The sequence below is a fragment of the Somniosus microcephalus genome, chromosome 2 (assembly GCF_052327205.1).
Source record: "Somniosus microcephalus isolate GS21.2 chromosome 2, FLI_Smic_1.0, whole genome shotgun sequence".
Lineage (NCBI taxonomy): Eukaryota > Metazoa > Chordata > Chondrichthyes > Squaliformes > Somniosidae > Somniosus > Somniosus microcephalus.
The window spans coordinates 125,145,911-125,168,373 of record NC_140988.1 but is presented as its reverse complement, the minus strand read 5'-3'; positions in this window follow the sequence as shown (position 1 = coordinate 125,168,373).

Sequence of the window (22,463 nt, the reverse complement as noted above, 5' to 3'; positions counted from 1 at the left end):
GTGAGTGAGAACCCCGCCCACTGTCGGTGAGTGAGAACACCGCCCACTGTCGGTGAGTGAGAACCCCGCCCACTGTCGGCGAGTGAGAACCCCGCCCAGTGTCTGCGAGTGAGAACCCCGCCCACTGTCGGCGAGTGAGAACCCCGCCCAGTGTCGGCGAGTGAGAACCCCGCCCAGTGTCGGCGAGTGAGAACCCCGCCCAGTGTCGGCGAGTGAGAACCCCGCCCAGTGTCGGCGAGTGAGAACCCCGCCCACTGTCGGCGAGTGAGAACACCGCCCAGTGTCGTCGAGTGAGAACCCCGCCCACTGTCGGCGAGTGAGAACCGCGCCCACTGTCGGCGAGTGAGAACCCCGCCCACTGTCGGCGAGTGAGAACCCCGCCCACTGTCGGCGAGTGAGAACGCCGCCCACTGTCGGCGAGTGAGAACCCCGCCCACTGTCGGCGAGTGAGAACCCCGCCCACTGTCGGCGAGTGAGAACCCCGCCCACTGTCGGTGAGTGAGAACCCCGCCCACTGTCGGTGAGTGAGAACCCTGCCCACAGTCGGTGAGTGAGAACCCCGCACTGTGTCGGTGAGTGAGAACCACGCCCACTGTCGGCGAGTGAGAACCCCGCCCACGGTCGGCGAGTGAGAACCCCGCCCACTGTCGGCGAGTGAGAACCCCGCCCATTGTCGGCGAGTGAGAACCCCGCCCACTGTCGGTGAGTGAGAACCCCGCCCACTGTCGGCGATTGCGAGCCCGCCCACTTTCGTCAAGTGAGAACCCCGCCCACTGTCGGCGAGTGAGAACCCCGCCCACTGTCGGCGAGTGAGTACCCCGCCCACTTTCGGTGAGTGTATACCCCGCCCACTGTTGGTGAGTAAGAACCCCGCCCACTGTCGGTGAGTAAGAACCCCGCCCACTGTCGGTGAGTGAGAACCCCGCCCAGTGTCGGCGAGTGAGAACCCCGCCCAGTTTCGGCGAGTGAGAACCCCGCCCACCGTCGGTGAGTGAGAACCACGCCCAGTGTCGGTGAGTGATAACCTCGCCCACTGTCGGTGAGTGAGAACCCCGCCCAGTGTCGGTGAGTGAGAACCCCGCCCAGTGTCGGTGAGTGAGAACCCCGCCCAGTGTCGGTGAGTGAGAACCCCGCCCAGTGTCGGTGAGTGAGAACCCCGCCCACTGTCGGCGAGTGAGAACCCCGCCCACTGTCGGCGAGTGAGAACCCCGCCCACTGTCGGTGAGTGAGAACCCCGCCCAGTGTTGGTTAGTGAGAACCCTGCCCAGTGTCGGTGAGTGAGAACGCCGCCCAGTGTCGGTGAGTGAGAACCCCGCCCAGTGTCGGTGAGTGAGAACCCCGCGCAGTGTCGGTGAGTGAGAACCCCGCCCACTGTCGGTGAGTGAGAACCCCGCCCACTGTCGGTGAGTGAGAACACCGCCCACTGTCGGTGAGTGAGAACCCCGCCCACTGTCGGTGAGTGAGAACCCCGCCCAGTGTCGGTGAGTGAGAACGCCGCCCAGTGTCGGTGAGTGAGAACCCCGCCCAGTGTCGGTGAGTGAGAACCCCGCCCATTGTTGGCGAGAGAGAAACCCGCCCACTGTCGGCGAGTGAGAACCCCGCCCAATGTCGGCGATTGCGAGCCCGCCCACTTTCGGCGAGTGAGATCCCCGCCCACTTTCGGCGAGTGAGAACCCCGCCCACTGTCGGCGAGTGAGAACACCGCCCACTGTTGGCGAGTGAGAACCCCGCCCAATGTCGGTGAGTGAGAACCGCGCCCACTGTTGGTGAGTAAGAACCCCGCCCACTGTCGGTGAGTGAGAACCCTGCCCAGTGTCGGTGAGTGAGAACCCCGCCCAGTGTCGGTAAGTGAGAACCCCGGCCAGTGTCGGTGAGTGAGAAACCCGCCCACTGTCGGTGAGTGAGAACCACGCCCAGTGTCGGTGAGTGAGAACCCCGCCCAGTGTCGTTGAGTGATAACCTCGCCCACTGCCGGTGAGTGAGAACCCCGCCCAGTGTCGGTGAGTGAGAACCCCGCCCATTGTCGGCGAGTGAGAACCCCGCCCACTGCGGTGAGTGAGAACCCCGCCCACTGTCGGCGAGTGAGAACCCCGCCCAGTGTCGGCGAGTGAGAACCCCGCCCAGTGTTGGTGAGTGAGAAACCCGCCCACTGTCGGTGAGTGAGAACCACGCCCAGTGTCAGTGAGTGAGAACACCGCCCAGTGTCGTTGAGTGATAACCTCGCCCACTGCCGGTGAGTGAGAACCCTGCCCAGTGTCGGTGAGTGACAACCCCGCCCAGTGTCGGCGAGTGAGAACTCCGCCCATTGTCGGCGAGTGAGAACCCCGCCCACTGCGGTGAGTGAGAACCCGGCCCAGTGTCGGCGAGTGAGAAACCCGCCCAATGTCGGCGAGTGAGAACCCCGCCCAGTGTCGGCGAGTGAGAACCCCGCCCACTGTCGGCGAGTAAGAACCCCGCCCACTGTCGGCGAGTGAGAACCCCGCCCACTGTCGGCGAGTGAGAACCCCACCCAGTTTCGGCGAGTGAGAACCCCGCCCACTGTCGGTGAGAGAGAACCCCGCCCAGTGTCGGTGAGTGAGAACCCCGCCCAGTGTCGGTGAGAGAGAACCCCGCCCAGTGTCGGCGAGTGAGAACCCCGCCCACTGTCGGCGAGTGAGAACCCCACCCAGTTTCGGCGAGTGAGAACCCCGCCCACTGTCGGTGAGAGAGAACCCCGCCCAGTGTCGGCGAGTGAGAACCCCGCCCACTGTCGGCGAGTGAGAACCCCACCCAGTTTCGGCGAGTGAGAACCCCGCCCACTGTCGGTGAGAGAGAACCCCGCCCAGTGCCAGTGAGTGAGAACCCCGCCCACTGTCGGTGAGTGATAACCCCGCCCAGTGTCGGTGAGTGAGAACCCCGCCCAGTGTCGGCGAGTGAGAACCCCGCCCAGTGTCGGTGAGAGAGAACCCCGCCCAGCGTCGGTGAGCGAGAACCCCGCCCAGCGTCGGTGAGCGAGAACCCCGCCCAGCGTCGGTGAGCGAGAACCCCGCCCAGTGTCGGCGAGCGGGAACCCCGCCCAGTGTCGGCGAGCGAGAACCCCGCCCAGTGTCGGCGAGCGAGAACCCCGCCCAGTGTCGGCGAGCGAGAACCCCGCCCAGTGTCGGCGAGCGAGTACCCCGCCACCGTCGGAGAGTGAGAACCCCGCCCACTGTCGGCGAGTGAGAACCCCGCCCACTGTCGGTGAGAGAGAACCCCGCCCAGTGTCGGTGAGTGAGAACCCCGCCCAGTGTCGGTGAGAGAGAACCCCGCCCAGTGTCGGCGAGTGAGAACCCCGCCCACTGTCGGCGAGTGAGAACCCCACCCAGTTTCGGCGAGTGAGAACCCCGCCCACTGTCGGTGAGAGAGAACCCCGCCCAGTGTCGGCGAGTGAGAACCCCGCCCACTGTCGGCGAGTGAGAACCCCACCCAGTTTCGGCGAGTGAGAACCCCGCCCACTGTCGGTGAGAGAGAACCCCGCCCAGTGCCAGTGAGTGAGAACCCCGCCCACTGTCGGTGAGTGATAACCCCGCCCAGTGTCGGTGAGTGAGAACCCCGCCCAGTGTCGGCGAGTGAGAACCCCGCCCACTGTCGGCGAGTGAGAACTACGCCCACTGTCGGCGAGTGAGAACCCCGCCCACTGTCGGCGAGTGAGAACCCCGCCCAGTATCGGCGAGTGAGAACCCCGTCCAGTGTCGGCGAGTGAGAACCCCGCCCAGTGTCGGCGAGTGAGTACCCCGCCCAGTGTCGGTGATTGAGAACTCCGCCCAGTGTCGGTGACTGAGAAAGCCTGCCCAGTGTCGGTGAGTGAGAACCCCGCCCAGTGTCGGCGAGTGAGAACCCCGCCCAGTGTCTGCGAGAGGGAACCCCGCCCACTGTCGGCGAGTGAGAACCACGCCCACTGTCGGCGAGTGAGAACCCCGCCCACTGTCGGCGAGTGAGAACCCCGCCCACTGTCGGCGAGTGAGAACCCCGCCCACTGTCGGCGAGTAAGAACCCCGCCCACTGTCGGCGAGTGAGAACCCCGCCCACTGTCGGCGAGTGAGAACCCCACCCACTTTCGGCGCGTGAGAACCCCGCCCACTGTCGGTGAGTGAGAACCCCGCCCAGTGTCGGTGAGTGAGAACACCGCCCAGTGTCGGTGAGTGAGAACCCCGCCCAGTGTCCGTGAGTGAGAACCCCGCCCAGTGTCGGTGAGTGAGAACCCCGCCCAGTGTCGGTGAGTGAGAACCACGCCCAGTGTCGGTGAGTGAGAACCCCGCCCAGTGTCGGTGAGTGAGAACCCCGCCCAGTGTCGGTGAGAGAGAACCCCGCCCAGCGTCGGTGAGCGAGAACCCCGCCCAGCGTCGGTGAGTGAGAACCCCGCCCAGTGTCGGTGAGAGAGAACCCCGCCCAGCGTCGGTGAGCGAGAACCCCGCCCAGCGTCGGTGAGCGAGAACCCCGCCCAGCGTCGGTGAGCGAGAACCCCGCCCAGTGTCGGCGAGCGGGAACCCCGCCCAGTGTCGGCGAGCGAGAACCCCGCCCAGTGTCGGCGAGCGAGAACCCCGCCCAGTGTCGGCGAGCGAGAACCCCGCCCAGTGTCGGCGAGCGAGTACCCCGCCACCGTCGGAGAGTGAGAACCCCGCCCACTGTCGGCGAGTGAGAACCCCGCCCACTGTCGGCGAGTGAGAACCCCGCCCACTGTCGGCGAGTGAGAACCCCGCCCACTGTTGGTGAGTGAGAACGCCGCCCACTGTCGGTGAGTAAGAACCACGCCCAATGTCGGTGAGTGAGAACCCCGCCCACTTTCGGTGAGTGTATACCCCGCCCACTGTTGGTGAGTAAGAACCCCGCCCACTGTCGGTGAGTAAGAACCCTGCCCACTGTCGGTGAGTGAGAACCCCGCCCAGTGTCGGCGAGTGAGAACCCCGCCCAGTTTCGGCGAGTGAGAACCCCGCCCACCGTCGGTGAGTGAGAACCACGCCCAGTGTCGGTGAGTGATAACCTCGCCCACTGTCGGTGAGTGAGAACCCCGCCCAGTGTCGGTGAGTGAGAACCCCGCCCAGTGTCGGTGAGTGAGAACCCCGCCCAGTGTCGGTGAGTGAGAACCCCGCCCAGTGTCGGCGAGTGAGAACCCCGCCCACTGTCGGCGAGTGAGAACCCCACCCACTGTCGGCGAGTGAGAACCCCGCCCACTGTCGGTGAGTGAGAACCCCGCCCAGTGTTGGTTAGTGAGATCCCTGACCAGTGTCGGTGAGTGAGAACGCCGCCCAGTGTCGGTGAGTGAGAACCCCGCCCAGTGTCGGTGAGTGAGAACCCCGCGCAGTGTCGGTGAGTGAGAACCCCGCCCACTGTCGGTGAGTGAGAACCCCGCGCAGTGTCGGTGAGTGAGAACCCCGCCCACTGTCGGTGAGTGAGAACCCCGCCCACTGTCGGTGAGTGAGAACCCCGCCCACTGTCGGTGAGTGAGAACCCCGCCCACTGTCGGTGAGTGAGAACCCCGCCCAGTGTCGGTGAGTGAGAACGCCGCCCAGTGTCGGTGAGTGAGAACCCCGCCCAGTGTCGGTGAGTGAGAACCCCGCTCAGTGTCGGTGAGTGAGAACCCCGCCCACTGTCGGCGAGTGAGAACCCCGCCCATTGTTGGCGAGAGAGAAACCCGCCCACTGTCGGCGAGTGAGAACCCCGCCCAATGTCGGCGATTGCGAGCCCGCCCACTTTCGGCGAGTGAGATCCCCGCCCACTTTCGGCGAGTGAGAACCCCGCCCACTTTCGGCGAGTGAGAACCCCGCCCACTGTCGGCGAGTGAGAACCCCGCCCACTGTTGGCGAGTGAGAACCCCGCCCAATGTCGGCGATTGCGAGCCCGCCCACTTTTGGCGAGTGAGAACCCCGCCCACTTTCGGCGAGTGAGAACCCCGCCCACCGTCGGCGAGTGAGCACCCCGCCCAGTGTCGGCGAGTGAGAACCCCGCCCAGTGTCGGTGAGTGAGAAACCCGCCCACTGTCGGTGAGTGAGAACCACGCCCAGTGTCGGTGAGTGAGAACCCCGCCCAGTGTCGTTGAGTGATAACCTCGCCCACTGCCGGTGAGTGAGAACCCCGCCCAGTGTCGGTGAGTGAGAACCCCGCCCATTGTCGGCGAGTGAGAACCCCGCCCACTGCGGTGAGTGAGAACCCCGCCCACTGTCGGCGAGTGTGAACCCCGCCCAGTGTCGGCGAGTGAGAACCCCGCCCAGTGTCGGTGAGTGAGAAACCCGCCCACTGTCGGTGAGTGAGAACCACGCCCAGTGTCAGTGAGTGAGAAACCCGCCCACTGTCGGTGAGTAAGAACCCCGCCCAGTGTCGTTGAGTGATAACCTCGCCCACTGCCGGTGAGTGAGAACCCCGCCCAGTGTCGGTGAGTGACAACCCCGCCCAGTGTCGGCGAGTGAGAACTCCGCCCATTGTCGGCGAGTGAGAACCCCGCCCACTGCGGTGAGTGAGAACCCGGCCCAGTGTCGGCGAGTGAGAACCCCGCCCAATGTCGGCGAGTGAGAACCCCGCCCAGTGTCTGCGAGTGAGAATCCCGCCCACTGTCGGCGAGTGAGAACCACGCCCACTGTCGGCGAGTGAGAACCCCGCCCACTGTCGGCGAGTGAGAACCCCGCCCACTGTCGGCGAGTGAGAACCCCGCCCAATTTCGGCGCGTGAGAACCCCGCCCACTGTCGGTGAGTGAGAACCCCGCCCAGTGTCGGTGAGTGAGAACACCGCCCAGTGTCGGTGAGTGAGAACCCCGCCCAGTGTCCGTGAGTGAGAACCCCGCCCAGTGTCGGTGAGTGAGAACCCCGCCCAGTGTCGGTGAGTGAGAACCACGCCCAGTGTCGGTGAGTGAGAACCCCGCCCAGTGTCGGTGAGAGAGAACCCCGCCCAGCGTCGGTGAGCGAGAACCCCGCCCAGCGTCGGTGAGCGAGAACCCCGCCCAGCGTCGGTGAGCGAGAACCCCGCCCAGCGTCGGTGAGCGAGAACCCCGCCCAGTGTCGGCGAGCGGGAACCCCGCCCAGTGTCGGCGAGCGAGAACCCCGCCCAGTGTCGGCGAGCGAGAACCCCGCCCAGTGTCGGCGAGCGAGAACCCCGCCCAGTGTCGGCGAGCGAGAACCCCGCCCAGTGTCGGCGAGCGAGTACCCCGCCACCGTCGGAGAGTGAGAACCCCGCCCACTGTCGGCGAGTGAGAACCCCGCCCACTGTCGGCGAGTGAGAACCCCGCCCACTGTCGGCGAGTGAGAACCCCGCCCACTGTCGGCGAGTGAGAACCCCGCCCACTGTCGGCGAGTGAGAACCCCGCCCACTGTCGGCGAGTGAGAACCCCGCCCACCGTCGGCGAGTGAGAACCACGCCCACCGTCGGCGAGTGAGAACCACGCCCACCGTCGGCGAGTGAGAACCCCGCCCACTGTCGGCGAGTGAGAACCCCGCCCACTGTCGGCGAGTGAGAACCCTGCCCACTGTCGGCGAGTGAGAACCCCGCCCACTGTCGGCGAGTGAGAACCCCGCCCACTGTCGGCCAGTGAGAACCCCGCCCACTGTCGGAGAGTGAGAACCCCGCCCACTGTCGGAGAGTGAGAACCCCGCCCACTGTCGGCGAGTGAGAACCCCGCCCACTGTCGGCGAGTGAGAACCCCGCCCACTGTCGGCGAGTGAGAACCCCGCCCACTGTCGGCGAGTGAGAACCCCGCCCACTGTCGGCGAGTGAGAACCCCGCCCACTGTCGGCGAGTGAGAACCCCGCCCACCGTCGGCGAGTGAGAACCACGCCCACCGTCGGCGAGTGAGAACCCCGCCCACCGTCGGCGTGTGAGTACCCCGCCCACCGTCGGCGAGTGAGAACCCCGCCCACTGCGGTGAGTGAGAACCCCGCCCACTGCGGTGAGTGAGAACCCCGCCCACTTTCGGCGAGTGAGAACCCCGCCCACTGTCGGCGAGTGAGAACCCCGCCCACTGTCGGCGAGTGAGAACCCCGCCCACTGTTGGTGAGTGAGAACACCGCCCATTGTCGGTGAGTAAGAACCCCGCCCAGTGTCCGTGAGTGAGAACCCCGCCCAATGTCTGTGAGTGAGAACCCTGCCCAATGTCTGTGAGTGAGAACCCCGCCCAATGTCGGTGAGTGAGAACCTGGCCAATGTCGGTGAGTGAGAACCCCGCCCAGTGTCGGTGAGTGAGAACCCCGCCCACTGTCGGTGAGTGAGAACCCCGCCCACTGTCGGTGAGTGAGAACCCCGCCCACTGTCGGTGAGTGAGAACCCCGCCCACTGTCGGTGAGTGAGAACCCCGCCCAATGTCGGTGAGTGAGAACCCCGCCCACTGTCGGTGAGTGAGAACCCCGCCCACTGTCGGTGAGTGAGTACCCCGCCCCCTGTCGGTGAGTGAGAACACCGCCCACTGTCGGTGAGTGAGAACCCCGCCCACTGTCGGCGAGTGAGAACCCCGCCCAGTGTCTGCGAGTGAGAACCCCGCCCACTGTCGGCGAGTGAGAACCCCGCCCAGTGTCGGCGAGTGAGAACCCCGCCCAGTGTCGGCGAGTGAGAACCCCGCCCAGTGTCGGCGAGTGAGAACCCCGCCCAGTGTCGGCGAGTGAGAACCCCGCCCACTGTCGGCGAGTGAGAACACCGCCCAGTGTCGTCGAGTGAGAACCCCGCCCACTGTCGGCGAGTGAGAACCGCGCCCACTGTCGGCGAGTGAGAACCCCGCCCACTGTCGGCGAGTGAGAACGCCGCCCACTGTCGGCGAGTGAGAACCCCGCCCACTGTCGGCGAGTGAGAACCCCGCCCACTGTCGGTGAGTGAGAACCCCGCCCACTGTCGGTGAGTGAGAACCCTGCCCACAGTCGGTGAGTGAGAACCCCGCACTGTGTCGGTGAGTGAGAACCACGCCCACTGTCGGCGAGTGAGAACCCCGCCCACGGTCGGCGAGTGAGAACCCCGCCCACTGTCGGCGAGTGAGAACCCCGCCCATTGTCGGCGAGTGAGAACCCCGCCCACTGTCGGTGAGTGAGAACCCCGCCCACTGTCGGCGATTGCGAGCCCGCCCACTTTCGTCAAGTGAGAACCCCGCCCACTGTCGGCGAGTGAGAACCCCGCCCACTGTCGGCGAGTGAGTACCCCGCCCACTTTCGGTGAGTGTATACCCCGCCCACTGTTGGTGAGTAAGAACCCCGCCCACTGTCGGTGAGTAAGAACCCCGCCCACTGTCGGTGAGTGAGAACCCCGCCCAGTGTCGGCGAGTGAGAACCCCGCCCAGTTTCGGCGAGTGAGAACCCCGCCCACCGTCGGTGAGTGAGAACCACGCCCAGTGTCGGTGAGTGATAACCTCGCCCACTGTCGGTGAGTGAGAACCCCGCCCAGTGTCGGTGAGTGAGAACCCCGCCCAGTGTCGGTGAGTGAGAACCCCGCCCAGTGTCGGTGAGTGAGAACCCCGCCCAGTGTCGGTGAGTGAGAACCCCGCCCACTGTCGGCGAGTGAGAACCCCGCCCACTGTCGGCGAGTGAGAACCCCGCCCACTGTCGGTGAGTGAGAACCCCGCCCAGTGTTGGTTAGTGAGAACCCTGCCCAGTGTCGGTGAGTGAGAACGCCGCCCAGTGTCGGTGAGTGAGAACCCCGCCCAGTGTCGGTGAGTGAGAACCCCGCGCAGTGTCGGTGAGTGAGAACCCCGCCCACTGTCGGTGAGTGAGAACCCCGCCCACTGTCGGTGAGTGAGAACACCGCCCACTGTCGGTGAGTGAGAACCCCGCCCACTGTCGGTGAGTGAGAACCCCGCCCAGTGTCGGTGAGTGAGAACGCCGCCCAGTGTCGGTGAGTGAGAACCCCGCCCAGTGTCGGTGAGTGAGAACCCCGCCCATTGTTGGCGAGAGAGAAACCCGCCCACTGTCGGCGAGTGAGAACCCCGCCCAATGTCGGCGATTGCGAGCCCGCCCACTTTCGGCGAGTGAGATCCCCGCCCACTTTCGGCGAGTGAGAACCCCGCCCACTGTCGGCGAGTGAGAACACCGCCCACTGTTGGCGAGTGAGAACCCCGCCCAATGTCGGTGAGTGAGAACCGCGCCCACTGTTGGTGAGTAAGAACCCCGCCCACTGTCGGTGAGTGAGAACCCTGCCCAGTGTCGGTGAGTGAGAACCCCGCCCAGTGTCGGTAAGTGAGAACCCCGGCCAGTGTCGGTGAGTGAGAAACCCGCCCACTGTCGGTGAGTGAGAACCACGCCCAGTGTCGGTGAGTGAGAACCCCGCCCAGTGTCGTTGAGTGATAACCTCGCCCACTGCCGGTGAGTGAGAACCCCGCCCAGTGTCGGTGAGTGAGAACGCCGCCCATTGTCGGCGAGTGAGAACCCCGCCCACTGCGGTGAGTGAGAACCCCGCCCACTGTCGGCGAGTGAGAACCCCGCCCAGTGTCGGCGAGTGAGAACCCCGCCCAGTGTTGGTGAGTGAGAAACCCGCCCACTGTCGGTGAGTGAGAACCACGCCCAGTGTCAGTGAGTGAGAACACCGCCCAGTGTCGTTGAGTGATAACCTCGCCCACTGCCGGTGAGTGAGAACCCCGCCCAGTGTCGGTGAGTGACAACCCCGCCCAGTGTCGGCGAGTGAGAACTCCGCCCATTGTCGGCGAGTGAGAACCCCGCCCACTGCGGTGAGTGAGAACCCGGCCCAGTGTCGGCGAGTGAGAAACCCGCCCAATGTCGGCGAGTGAGAACCCCGCCCAGTGTCGGCGAGTGAGAACCCCGCCCACTGTCGGCGAGTAAGAACCCCGCCCACTGTCGGCGAGTGAGAACCCCGCCCACTGTCGGCGAGTGAGAACCCCACCCAGTTTCGGCGAGTGAGAACCCCGCCCACTGTCGGTGAGAGAGAACCCCGCCCAGTGTCGGTGAGTGAGAACCCCGCCCAGTGTCGGTGAGAGAGAACCCCGCCCAGTGTCGGCGAGTGAGAACCCCGCCCACTGTCGGCGAGTGAGAACCCCACCCAGTTTCGGCGAGTGAGAACCCCGCCCACTGTCGGTGAGAGAGAACCCCGCCCAGTGTCGGCGAGTGAGAACCCCGCCCACTGTCGGCGAGTGAGAACCCCACCCAGTTTCGGCGAGTGAGAACCCCGCCCACTGTCGGTGAGAGAGAACCCCGCCCAGTGCCAGTGAGTGAGAACCCCGCCCACTGTCGGTGAGTGATAACCCCGCCCAGTGTCGGTGAGTGAGAACCCCGCCCAGTGTCGGCGAGTGAGAACCCCGCCCAGTGTCGGTGAGAGAGAACCCCGCCCAGCGTCGGTGAGCGAGAACCCCGCCCAGCGTCGGTGAGCGAGAACCCCGCCCAGCGTCGGTGAGCGAGAACCCCGCCCAGTGTCGGCGAGCGAGAACCCCGCCCAGTGTCGGCGAGCGAGAACCCCGCCCAGTGTCGGCGAGCGAGAACCCCGCCCAGTGTCGGCGAGCGAGTACCCCGCCACCGTCGGAGAGTGAGAACCCCGCCCACTGTCGGCGAGTGAGAACCCCGCCCACTGTCGGTGAGAGAGAACCCCGCCCAGTGTCGGTGAGTGAGAACCCCGCCCAGTGTCGGTGAGAGAGAACCCCGCCCAGTGTCGGCGAGTGAGAACCCCGCCCACTGTCGGCGAGTGAGAACCCCACCCAGTTTCGGCGAGTGAGAACCCCGCCCACTGTCGGTGAGAGAGAACCCCGCCCAGTGTCGGCGAGTGAGAACCCCGCCCACTGTCGGCGAGTGAGAACCCCACCCAGTTTCGGCGAGTGAGAACCCCGCCCACTGTCGGTGAGAGAGAACCCCGCCCAGTGCCAGTGAGTGAGAACCCCGCCCACTGTCGGTGAGTGATAACCCCGCCCAGTGTCGGTGAGTGAGAACCCCGCCCAGTGTCGGCGAGTGAGAACCCCGCCCACTGTCGGCGAGTGAGAACTACGCCCACTGTCGGCGAGTGAGAACCCCGCCCACTGTCGGCGAGTGAGAACCCCGCCCAGTATCGGCGAGTGAGAACCCCGTCCAGTGTCGGCGAGTGAGAACCCCGCCCAGTGTCGGCGAGTGAGTACCCCGCCCAGTGTCGGTGATTGAGAACTCCGCCCAGTGTCGGTGACTGAGAAAGCCTGCCCAGTGTCGGTGAGTGAGAACCCCGCCCAGTGTCGGCGAGTGAGAACCCCGCCCAGTGTCTGCGAGAGGGAACCCCGCCCACTGTCGGCGAGTGAGAACCACGCCCACTGTCGGCGAGTGAGAACCCCGCCCACTGTCGGCGAGTGAGAACCCCGCCCACTGTCGGCGAGTGAGAACCCCGCCCACTGTCGGCGAGTAAGAACCCCGCCCACTGTCGGCGAGTGAGAACCCCGCCCACTGTCGGCGAGTGAGAACCCCACCCACTTTCGGCGCGTGAGAACCCCGCCCACTGTCGGTGAGTGAGAACCCCGCCCAGTGTCGGTGAGTGAGAACACCGCCCAGTGTCGGTGAGTGAGAACCCCGCCCAGTGTCCGTGAGTGAGAACCCCGCCCAGTGTCGGTGAGTGAGAACCCCGCCCAGTGTCGGTGAGTGAGAACCACGCCCAGTGTCGGTGAGTGAGAACCCCGCCCAGTGTCGGTGAGTGAGAACCCCGCCCAGTGTCGGTGAGAGAGAACCCCGCCCAGCGTCGGTGAGCGAGAACCCCGCCCAGCGTCGGTGAGCGAGAACCCCGCCCAGCGTCGGTGAGCGAGAACCCCGCCCAGTGTCGGCGAGCGGGAACCCCGCCCAGTGTCGGCGAGCGAGAACCCCGCCCAGTGTCGGCGAGCGAGAACCCCGCCCAGTGTCGGCGAGCGAGAACCCCGCCCAGTGTCGGCGAGCGAGTACCCCGCCACCGTCGGAGAGTGAGAACCCCGCCCACTGTCGGCGAGTGAGAACCCCGCCCACTGTCGGCGAGTGAGAACCCCGCCCACTGTCGGCGAGTGAGAACCCCGCCCACTGTTGGTGAGTGAGAACGCCGCCCACTGTCGGTGAGTAAGAACCACGCCCAATGTCGGTGAGTGAGAACCCCGCCCACTTTCGGTGAGTGTATACCCCGCCCACTGTTGGTGAGTAAGAACCCCGCCCACTGTCGGTGAGTAAGAACCCTGCCCACTGTCGGTGAGTGAGAACCCCGCCCAGTGTCGGCGAGTGAGAACCCCGCCCAGTTTCGGCGAGTGAGAACCCCGCCCACCGTCGGTGAGTGAGAACCACGCCCAGTGTCGGTGAGTGATAACCTCGCCCACTGTCGGTGAGTGAGAACCCCGCCCAGTGTCGGTGAGTGAGAACCCCGCCCAGTGTCGGTGAGTGAGAACCCCGCCCAGTGTCGGTGAGTGAGAACCCCGCCCAGTGTCGGCGAGTGAGAACCCCGCCCACTGTCGGCGAGTGAGAACCCCACCCACTGTCGGCGAGTGAGAACCCCGCCCACTGTCGGTGAGTGAGAACCCCGCCCAGTGTTGGTTAGTGAGATCCCTGACCAGTGTCGGTGAGTGAGAACGCCGCCCAGTGTCGGTGAGTGAGAACCCCGCCCAGTGTCGGTGAGTGAGAACCCCGCGCAGTGTCGGTGAGTGAGAACCCCGCCCACTGTCGGTGAGTGAGAACCCCGCGCAGTGTCGGTGAGTGAGAACCCCGCCCACTGTCGGTGAGTGAGAACCCCGCCCACTGTCGGTGAGTGAGAACCCCGCCCACTGTCGGTGAGTGAGAACCCCGCCCACTGTCGGTGAGTGAGAACCCCGCCCAGTGTCGGTGAGTGAGAACGCCGCCCAGTGTCGGTGAGTGAGAACCCCGCCCAGTGTCGGTGAGTGAGAACCCCGCTCAGTGTCGGTGAGTGAGAACCCCGCCCACTGTCGGCGAGTGAGAACCCCGCCCATTGTTGGCGAGAGAGAAACCCGCCCACTGTCGGCGAGTGAGAACCCCGCCCAATGTCGGCGATTGCGAGCCCGCCCACTTTCGGCGAGTGAGATCCCCGCCCACTTTCGGCGAGTGAGAACCCCGCCCACTTTCGGCGAGTGAGAACCCCGCCCACTGTCGGCGAGTGAGAACCCCGCCCACTGTTGGCGAGTGAGAACCCCGCCCAATGTCGGCGATTGCGAGCCCGCCCACTTTTGGCGAGTGAGAACCCCGCCCACTTTCGGCGAGTGAGAACCCCGCCCACCGTCGGCGAGTGAGCACCCCGCCCAGTGTCGGCGAGTGAGAACCCCGCCCAGTGTCGGTGAGTGAGAAACCCGCCCACTGTCGGTGAGTGAGAACCACGCCCAGTGTCGGTGAGTGAGAACCCCGCCCAGTGTCGTTGAGGGATAACCTCGCCCACTGCCGGTGAGTGAGAACCCCGCCCAGTGTCGGTGAGTGAGAACCCCGCCCATTGTCGGCGAGTGAGAACCCCGCCCACTGCGGTGAGTGAGAACCCCGCCCACTGTCGGCGAGTGTGAACCCCGCCCAGTGTCGGCGAGTGAGAACCCCGCCCAGTGTCGGTGAGTGAGAAACCCGCCCACTGTCGGTGAGTGAGAACCACGCCCAGTGTCAGTGAGTGAGAACCCCGCCCAGTGTCGTTGAGTGATAACCTCGCCCACTGCCGGTGAGTGAGAACCCCGCCCAGTGTCGGTGAGTGACAACCCCGCCCAGTGTCGGCGAGTGAGAACTCCGCCCATTGTCGGCGAGTGAGAACCCCGCCCACTGCGGTGAGTGAGAACCCGGCCCAGTGTCGGCGAGTGAGAACCCCGCCCAATGTCGGCGAGTGAGAACCCCGCCCAGTGTCTGCGAGTGAGAATCCCGCCCACTGTCGGCGAGTGAGAACCACGCCCACTGTCGGCGAGTGAGAACCCCGCCCACTGTCGGCGAGTGAGAACCCCGCCCACTGTCGGCGAGTGAGAACCCCGCCCAATTTCGGCGCGTGAGAACCCCGCCCACTGTCGGTGAGTGAGAACCCCGCCCAGTGTCGGTGAGTGAGAACACCGCCCAGTGTCGGTGAGTGAGAACCCCGCCCAGTGTCCGTGAGTGAGAACCCCGCCCAGTGTCGGTGAGTGAGAACCCCGCCCAGTGTCGGTGAGTGAGAACCACGCCCAGTGTCGGTGAGTGAGAACCCCGCCCAGTGTCGGTGAGAGAGAACCCCGCCCAGCGTCGGTGAGCGAGAACCCCGCCCAGCGTCGGTGAGCGAGAACCCCGCCCAGCGTCGGTGAGCGAGAACCCCGCCCAGCGTCGGCGAGCGAGTACCCCGCCACCGTCGGAGAGTGAGAACCCCGCCCACTGTCGGCGAGTGAGAACCCCGCCCACTGTCGGCGAGTGAGAACCCCGCCCACTGTCGGCGAGTGAGAACCCCGCCCACTGTCGGCGAGTGAGAACCCCGCCCACTGTCGGCGAGTGAGAACCCCGCCCACTGTCGGCGAGTGAGAACCCCGCCCACCGTCGGCGAGTGAGAACCACGCCCACCGTCGGCGAGTGAGAACCACGCCCACCGTCGGCGAGTGAGAACCCCGCCCACTGTCGGCGAGTGAGAACCCCGCCCACTGTCGGCGAGTGAGAACCCTGCCCACTGTCGGCGAGTGAGAACCCCGCCCACTGTCGGCGAGTGAGAACCCCGCCCACTGTCGGCCAGTGAGAACCCCGCCCACTGTCGGAGAGTGAGAACCCCGCCCACTGTCGGAGAGTGAGAACCCCGCCCACTGTCGGCGAGTGAGAACCCCGCCCACTGTCGGCGAGTGAGAACCCCGCCCACTGTCGGCGAGTGAGAACCCCGCCCACTGTCGGCGAGTGAGAACCCCGCCCACTGTCGGCGAGTGAGAACCCCGCCCACTGTCGGCGAGTGAGAACCCCGCCCACCGTCGGCGAGTGAGAACCACGCCCACCGTCGGCGAGTGAGAACCCCGCCCACCGTCGGCGTGTGAGTACCCCGCCCACCGTCGGCGAGTGAGAACCCCGCCCACTGCGGTGAGTGAGAACCCCGCCCACTGCGGTGAGTGAGAACCCCGCCCACTTTCGGCGAGTGAGAACCCCGCCCACTGTCGGCGAGTGAGAACCCCGCGTAGTGTCGGCGAGTGAGAACCCCGCCCAGTGTCGGTGAATGAGAACCCCGCCCAGTGTCGGTGAGTGAGAACCCCGCCCACTGTCGGCGAGTGAGAACCCCGCCCACTGTCGGCGAGTGAGAACCCCGCCCACTGTCGGCGAGTGAGAACCCCGCCCACTGTCGGCGAGTGAGAACCCCGCCCACTTTCGGCGCGTGAGTACCCCGCCCACTGTCGGCGAGTGAGAACCCGCCCAGTGTCGGCGACTGAGAACCCGCCCAGTGTCGGCGAGTGAGAACCCCGCCCAGTGTCGGTGAGTGAGAACCCCGCCCACTGTCGGCGAGTGAGAACCCCGCCCACTGTCGGCGAGTGAGAACCCCGCCCACTGTCGGCGAGTGAGAACCCCGCCCACTGTCGGCGAGTGAGAACCCCGCCCACTTTCGGCGCGTGAGTACCCCGCCCACTGTCGGCGAGTGAGAACCCGCCCAGTGTCGGCGACTGAGAACCCGCCCAGTGTCGGCGAGTGAGAACCCCGCCCAGTGTCGGCGAGTGAGAACCCCGCCCAGTGTCGGCGAGTGAGAACCCCGCCCAGTGTCGGTGAGTGAGAACCCCGCCCAGTGTCGGTGAGTGAGAACCCCGCCCACTCTTGGCGAGTGAGAACCCCGCCCACCGTCGGCGAGTGAGAACACCGCCACCGTCGGAGAGTGAGAACCCCGCCCACTGTCGGCGAGTGAGAACCCCGCCCACTTTCGGCGAGTGAGAACCCCGCCCACTGTCGGCGAGTGAGAACCCCGCCCACTGTCGGCGAGTGAGAACCCCGCCCACTGTCGGCGAGTGAGAACCCCGCCCACCGTCGGCGAGTGAGAACCACGCCAACCGTCGGCGAGTGAGAACCCCGCCCACTGTCGGCGAGTGAGAACCCCGCCCACTGTCGGCGAGTGAGAACCCCGCCCACTGTCGGCGAGTGAGAACCCCGCCCACTGTCGGCGAGTGTGAACCCCGCCCACTGTCGGCGAGTGAGAACCCCGCCCACTCTCGGCGAGTGAGAACCCCGCCCACTGTCGGCGAGTGAGAACCCCGCCCACTGTTGGTGAGTAAGAACCCCGCCAACTGTCGGTGAGTGAGAACCCCGCCCAGTGTCGGTGAGTGAGAACCCGCCCACTGTCGGTGAGTGAGAACCACGCCCAGTGTCGGTGAGTGAGAACCTCACCCAGTGTCGTTGAGTGATAACCTCGCCCACTGCCGGTGAGTGAGAACCCCGCCCAGTGTCGGTGAGTGAGAACCCCGCCCATTGTTGGCGAGTGAGAACCCCGCCCACTGCGGTGAGTGAGAACCCCGCCCACTGTCGCCGAGTGAGAACCCCGCCCAGTGTCGGCGAGTGAGAACCCCGCCCAGTGTCGGTGAGTGAGAAACCCGCCCACTGTCGGTGAGTGAGCACCACGCCCAGTGTCAGTGAGTGAGAACCCCGCCCAGCGTCGTTGAGTGATAACCTCGCCCACTGCCGGTGAGTGAGAACCCCGCCCAGTGTCGGTGAGTGAGAACCCCGCCCAGTGTCGGCGAGTGAGAACCCCGCCCAATGTCGGCGAGTGAGAACCCCGCCCACTGCGGTGAGTGAGAACCCGGCCCAGTGTCGGCGAGTGAGAACCCCACCCAATGTCGGCGAGTGAGAACCCCGCCCAGTGTCGGCGAGTGAGAACCCCGCCCACAGTCGGCGAGTAAGAACCCCGCCCACTGTCGGTGAGTGAGAACCCCGCCCACTGTCGGCGAGTGAGAACCCCGCCCAGTTTCGGCGAGTGAGAACCCCGCCCACTGTCGGTGAGTGAGAACCCCGCCCAGTGTCGGTGAGTGAGAACCCCGCCCAGTGTCAGTGAGTGAGAACCCCGCCCACTGTCGGTGAGTGAGAAACCCGCCCAGTGTCGGTGAGTGAGAACCCCGCCCAGTGTCGGCGAGTGAGAACCCCGCCCACTGTCGGCGAGTGAGAACCCTGCCCACTTTCGGCGCGTGAGAACCCCGCCCACTGTCGGTGAGTGAGAACCCCGCCCAGTGTCGGTGAGTGAGAACACCGCCCAGTGTCGGTGAGTGAGAAACCCGCCCAGTGTCCGTGAGTGAGAACCCCGCCCAGTGTCGGTGAGTGAGAACCCCGCCCAGTGTCGGTGAGTGAGAACCACGCCCAGTGTCGGTGAGTGAGAACCCCGCCCAGTGTCGGTGAGTGAGAACCCCGCCCAGTGTCGGTGAGAGAGAACCCCGCCCAGTGTCGGTGAGCGAGAACCCCGCCCAGCGTCGGTGAGCGAGAACCCCGCCCAGCGTCGGTGAGCGAGAACCCCGCCCAGCGTCGGCGAGCGAGAACCCCGCCCAGTGTCGGCGAGCGAGAACCCCGCCCAGTGTCGGCGAACGAGAACCCCGCCCAGTGTCGGCGAGCGAGAACCCCGCCACCGTCGGAGAGTGAGAACCCCGCCCACTGTCGGCGAGTGAGAACCCCGCCCACTGTCGGCGAGTGAGAACCCCGCCCACTGTCGGCGAGTGAGAACCCCGCCCACTGTCGGCGAGTGAGAACCCCGCCCACTGTCGGCGAGTGAGAACCCCGCCCACCGTCGGCGAGTGAGAACCCCGCCCACCGTCGGCGAGTGAGAACCACGCCCACCGTCGGCGAGTGAGAACCCCGCCCACTGTCGGCGAGTGAGAACCCCGCCCACTGTCGGCGAGTGAGAACCCCGCCCACTGTCGGCGAGTGAGAACCCCGCCCACTGTCGGCGAGTGAGAACCCCGCCCACTGTCGGCGAGTGAGAACCCCGCCCACTGTCGGAGAGTGAGAACCCCGCCCACTGTCGGCGAGTGAGAACCCCGCCCACTGTCGGCGAGTGAGAACCCCGCCCACTGTCGGCGAGTGAGAACCCCGCCCACTGTCAGCGAGTGAGAACCCCGCCCACTGTCGGCGAGTGAGAACCCCGCCCACTGTCGGAGAGTGAGAACCCCGCCCACTGTCGGCGAGTGGGAACCCCGCCCACTGTCGGCGAGTGAGAACCCCGCCCACTGTCGGCGAGTGAGAACACCGCCACCGTCAGAGAGTGAGAACCCCGCCCACTGTCGGCGAGTGAGAACCCCGCCCACTTTCGGCAAGTGAGAACCCCGCCCACTGTCGGCGAGTGAGAACCCCGCCCACTGTCGGCGAGTGAGAACCCCGCCCACTGTCGGCGAGTGAGAACCCCGCCCACCGTCGGCGAGTGAGAACCCCGCCCACTGTTGGCGAGTGAGAAACCCGCCCAATGTCGGTGAGTGAGAACCGCGCCCACTGTTGGCGAGTGAGAACCTCGCCCACTGCCGGTGAGTGAGAACCCCGCCCAGTGTCGGTGAGTGAGAAACCCGCCCAGTGTCCGTGAGTGAGAACCCCGCCCAGTGTCGGTGAGTGAGAACCCCGCCCAGTGTCGGTGAGTGAGAACCACGCCCAGTGTCGGTGAGTGAGAACCCCGCCCAGTGTCGGTGAGTGAGAACCCCGCCCAGTGTCGGTGAGAGAGAACCCCGCCCAGTGTCGGTGAGCGAGAACCCCGCCCAGCGTCGGTGAGCGAGAACCCCGCCCAGCGTCGGTGAACGAGAACCCCGCCCAGCGTCGGCGAGCGAGAACCCCGCCCAGTGTCGGCGAGCGAGAACCCCGCCCAGTGTCGGCGAGCGAGAACCCCGCCCAGTGTCGGCGAGCGAGAACCCCGCCACCGTCGGAGAGTGAGAACCCCGCCCACTGTCGGCGAGTGAGAACCCCGCCCACTGTCGGCGAGTGAGAACCCCGCCCACTGTCGGCGAGTGAGAACCCCGCCCACTGTCGGCGAGTGAGAACCCCGCCCACTGTCGGCGAGTGAGAACCCCGCCCACTGTCGGCGAGTGAGAACCCCGCCCACTGTCGGCGAGTGAGAACCCCGCCCACCGTCGGCGAGTGAGAACCACGCCCACCGTCGGCGAGTGAGAACCACGCCCACCGTCGGCGAGTGAGAACCCCGCCCACTGTCGGCGAGTGAGAACCCCGCCCACTGTCGGCGAGTGAGAACCCTGCCCACTGTCGGCGAGTGAGAACCCCGCCCACTGTCGGCGAGTGAGAACCCCGCCCACTGTCGGCGAGTGAGAACCCCGCCCACTGTCGGAGAGTGAGAACCCCGCCCACTGTCGGAGAGTGAGAACCCCGCCCACTGTCGGCGAGTGAGAACCCCGCCCACTGTCGGCGAGTGAGAACCCCGCCCACTGTCGGCGAGTGAGAACCCCGCCCACTGTCGGCGAGTGAGAACCCCGCCCACTGTCGGCGAGTGAGAACCCCGCCCACTGTCGGCGAGTGAGAACCCCGCCCACCGTCGGCGAGTGAGAACCACGCCCACCGTCGGCGAGTGAGAACCCCGCCCACCGTCGGCGTGTGAGTACCCCGCCCACCGTCGGCGAGTGAGAACCCCGCCCACTGCGGTGAGTGAGAACCCCGCCCACTGCGGTGAGTGAGAACCCCGCCCACTTTCGGCGAGTGAGAACCCCGCCCACTGTCGGCGAGTGAGAACCCCGCGTAGTGTCGGCGAGTGAGAACCCCGCCCAGTGTCGGTGAATGAGAACCCCGCCCAGTGTCGGTGAGTGAGAACCCCGCCCACTGTCGGCGAGTGAGAACCCCGCCCACTGTCGGCGAGTGAGAACCCCGCCCACTGTCGGCGAGTGAGAACCCCGCCCACTGTCGGCGAGTGAGAACCCCGCCCACTTTCGGCGCGTGAGAACCCCGCCCACTGTCGGCGAGTGAGAACCCGCCCAGTGTCGGCGACTGAGAACCCGCCCAGTGTCGGCGAGTGAGAACCCCGCCCAGTGTCGGCGAGTGAGAACCCCGCCCAGTGTCGGCGAGTGAGAACCCCGCCCAGTGTCGGTGAGTGAGAACCCCGCCCAGTGTCGGTGAGTGAGAACCCCGCCCACTCTTGGCGAGTGAGAACCCCGCCCACCGTCGGCGAGTGAGAACACCGCCACCGTCGGAGAGTGAGAACCCCGCCCACTGTCGGCGAGTGAGAACCCCGCCCACTTTCGGCGAGTGAGAACCCCGCCCACTGTCGGCGAGTGAGAACCCCGCCCACTGTCGGCGAGTGAGAACCCCGCCCACTGTCGGCGAGTGAGAACCCCGCCCACCGTCGGCGAGTGAGAACCACGCCAACCGTCGGCGAGTGAGAACCCCGCCCACTGTCGGCGAGTGAGAACCCCGCCCACTGTCGGCGAGTGAGAACCCCGCCCACTGTCGGCGAGTGAGAACCCCGCCCACTGTCGGCGAGTGAGAACCCCGCCCACTGTCGGCGAGTGAGAACCCCGCCCACTCTCGGCGAGTGAGAACCCCGCCCACTGTCGGCGAGTGAGAACCCCGCCCACTGTTGGTGAGTAAGAACCCCGCCAACTGTCGGTGAGTGAGAACCCCGCCCAGTGTCGGTGAGTGAGAACCCGCCCACTGTCGGTGAGTGAGAACCACGCCCAGTGTCGGTGAGTGAGAACCCCGCCCAGTGTCGTTGAGTGATAACCTCGCCCACTGCCGGTGAGTGAGAACCCCGCCCAGTGTCGGTGAGTGAGAACCCCGCCCATTGTTGGCGAGTGAGAACCCCGCCCACTGCGGTGAGTGAGAACCCCGCCCACTGTCGGCGAGTGAGAACCCCGCCCAGTGTCGGCGAGTGAGAACCCCGCCCAGTGTCGGTGAGTGAGAAACCCGCCCACTGTCGGTGAGTGAGCACCACGCCCAGTGTCAGTGAGTGAGAACCCCGCCCAGCGTCGTTGAGTGATAACCTCGCCCACTGCCGGTGAGTGAGAACCCCGCCCAGTGTCGGTGAGTGAGAACCCCGCCCAGTGTCGGCGAGTGAGAACCCCGCCCATTGTCGGCGAGTGAGAACCCCGCCCACTGCGGTGAGTGAGAACCCGGCCCAGTGTCGGCGAGTGAGAACCCCGCCCAATGTCGGCCAGTGAGAACCCCGCCCAGTGTCGGCGAGTGAGAACCCCGCCCACAGTCGGCGAGTAAGAACCCCGCCCACTGTCGGTGAGTGAGAACCCCGCCCACTGTCGGCGAGTGAGAACCCCGCCCAGTTTCGGCGAGTGAGAACCCCGCCCACTGTCGGTGAGTGAGAACCCCGCCCAGTGTCGGTGAGTGAGAACCCCGCCCAGTGTCAGTGAGTGAGAACCCCGCCCACTGTCGGTGAGTGAGAACCCCGCCCAGTGTCGGTGAGTGAGAACCCCGCCCAGTGTCGGCGAGTGAGAACCCCGCCCACTGTCGGCGAGTGAGAACCCCGCCCACTTTCGGCGCGTGAGAACCCCGCCCACTGTCGGTGAGTGAGAACCCCGCCCAGTGTCGGTGAGTGAGAACACCGCCCAGTGTCGGTGAGTGAGAAACCCGCCCAGTGTCCGTGAGTGAGAACCCCCGCCCAGTGTCGGTGAGTGAGAACCCCGCCCAGTGTCGGTGAGGTGAGAACCACGCCCAGTGTCGGTGAGTGAGAACCCCGCCCAGTGTCGGTGAGTGAGAACCCC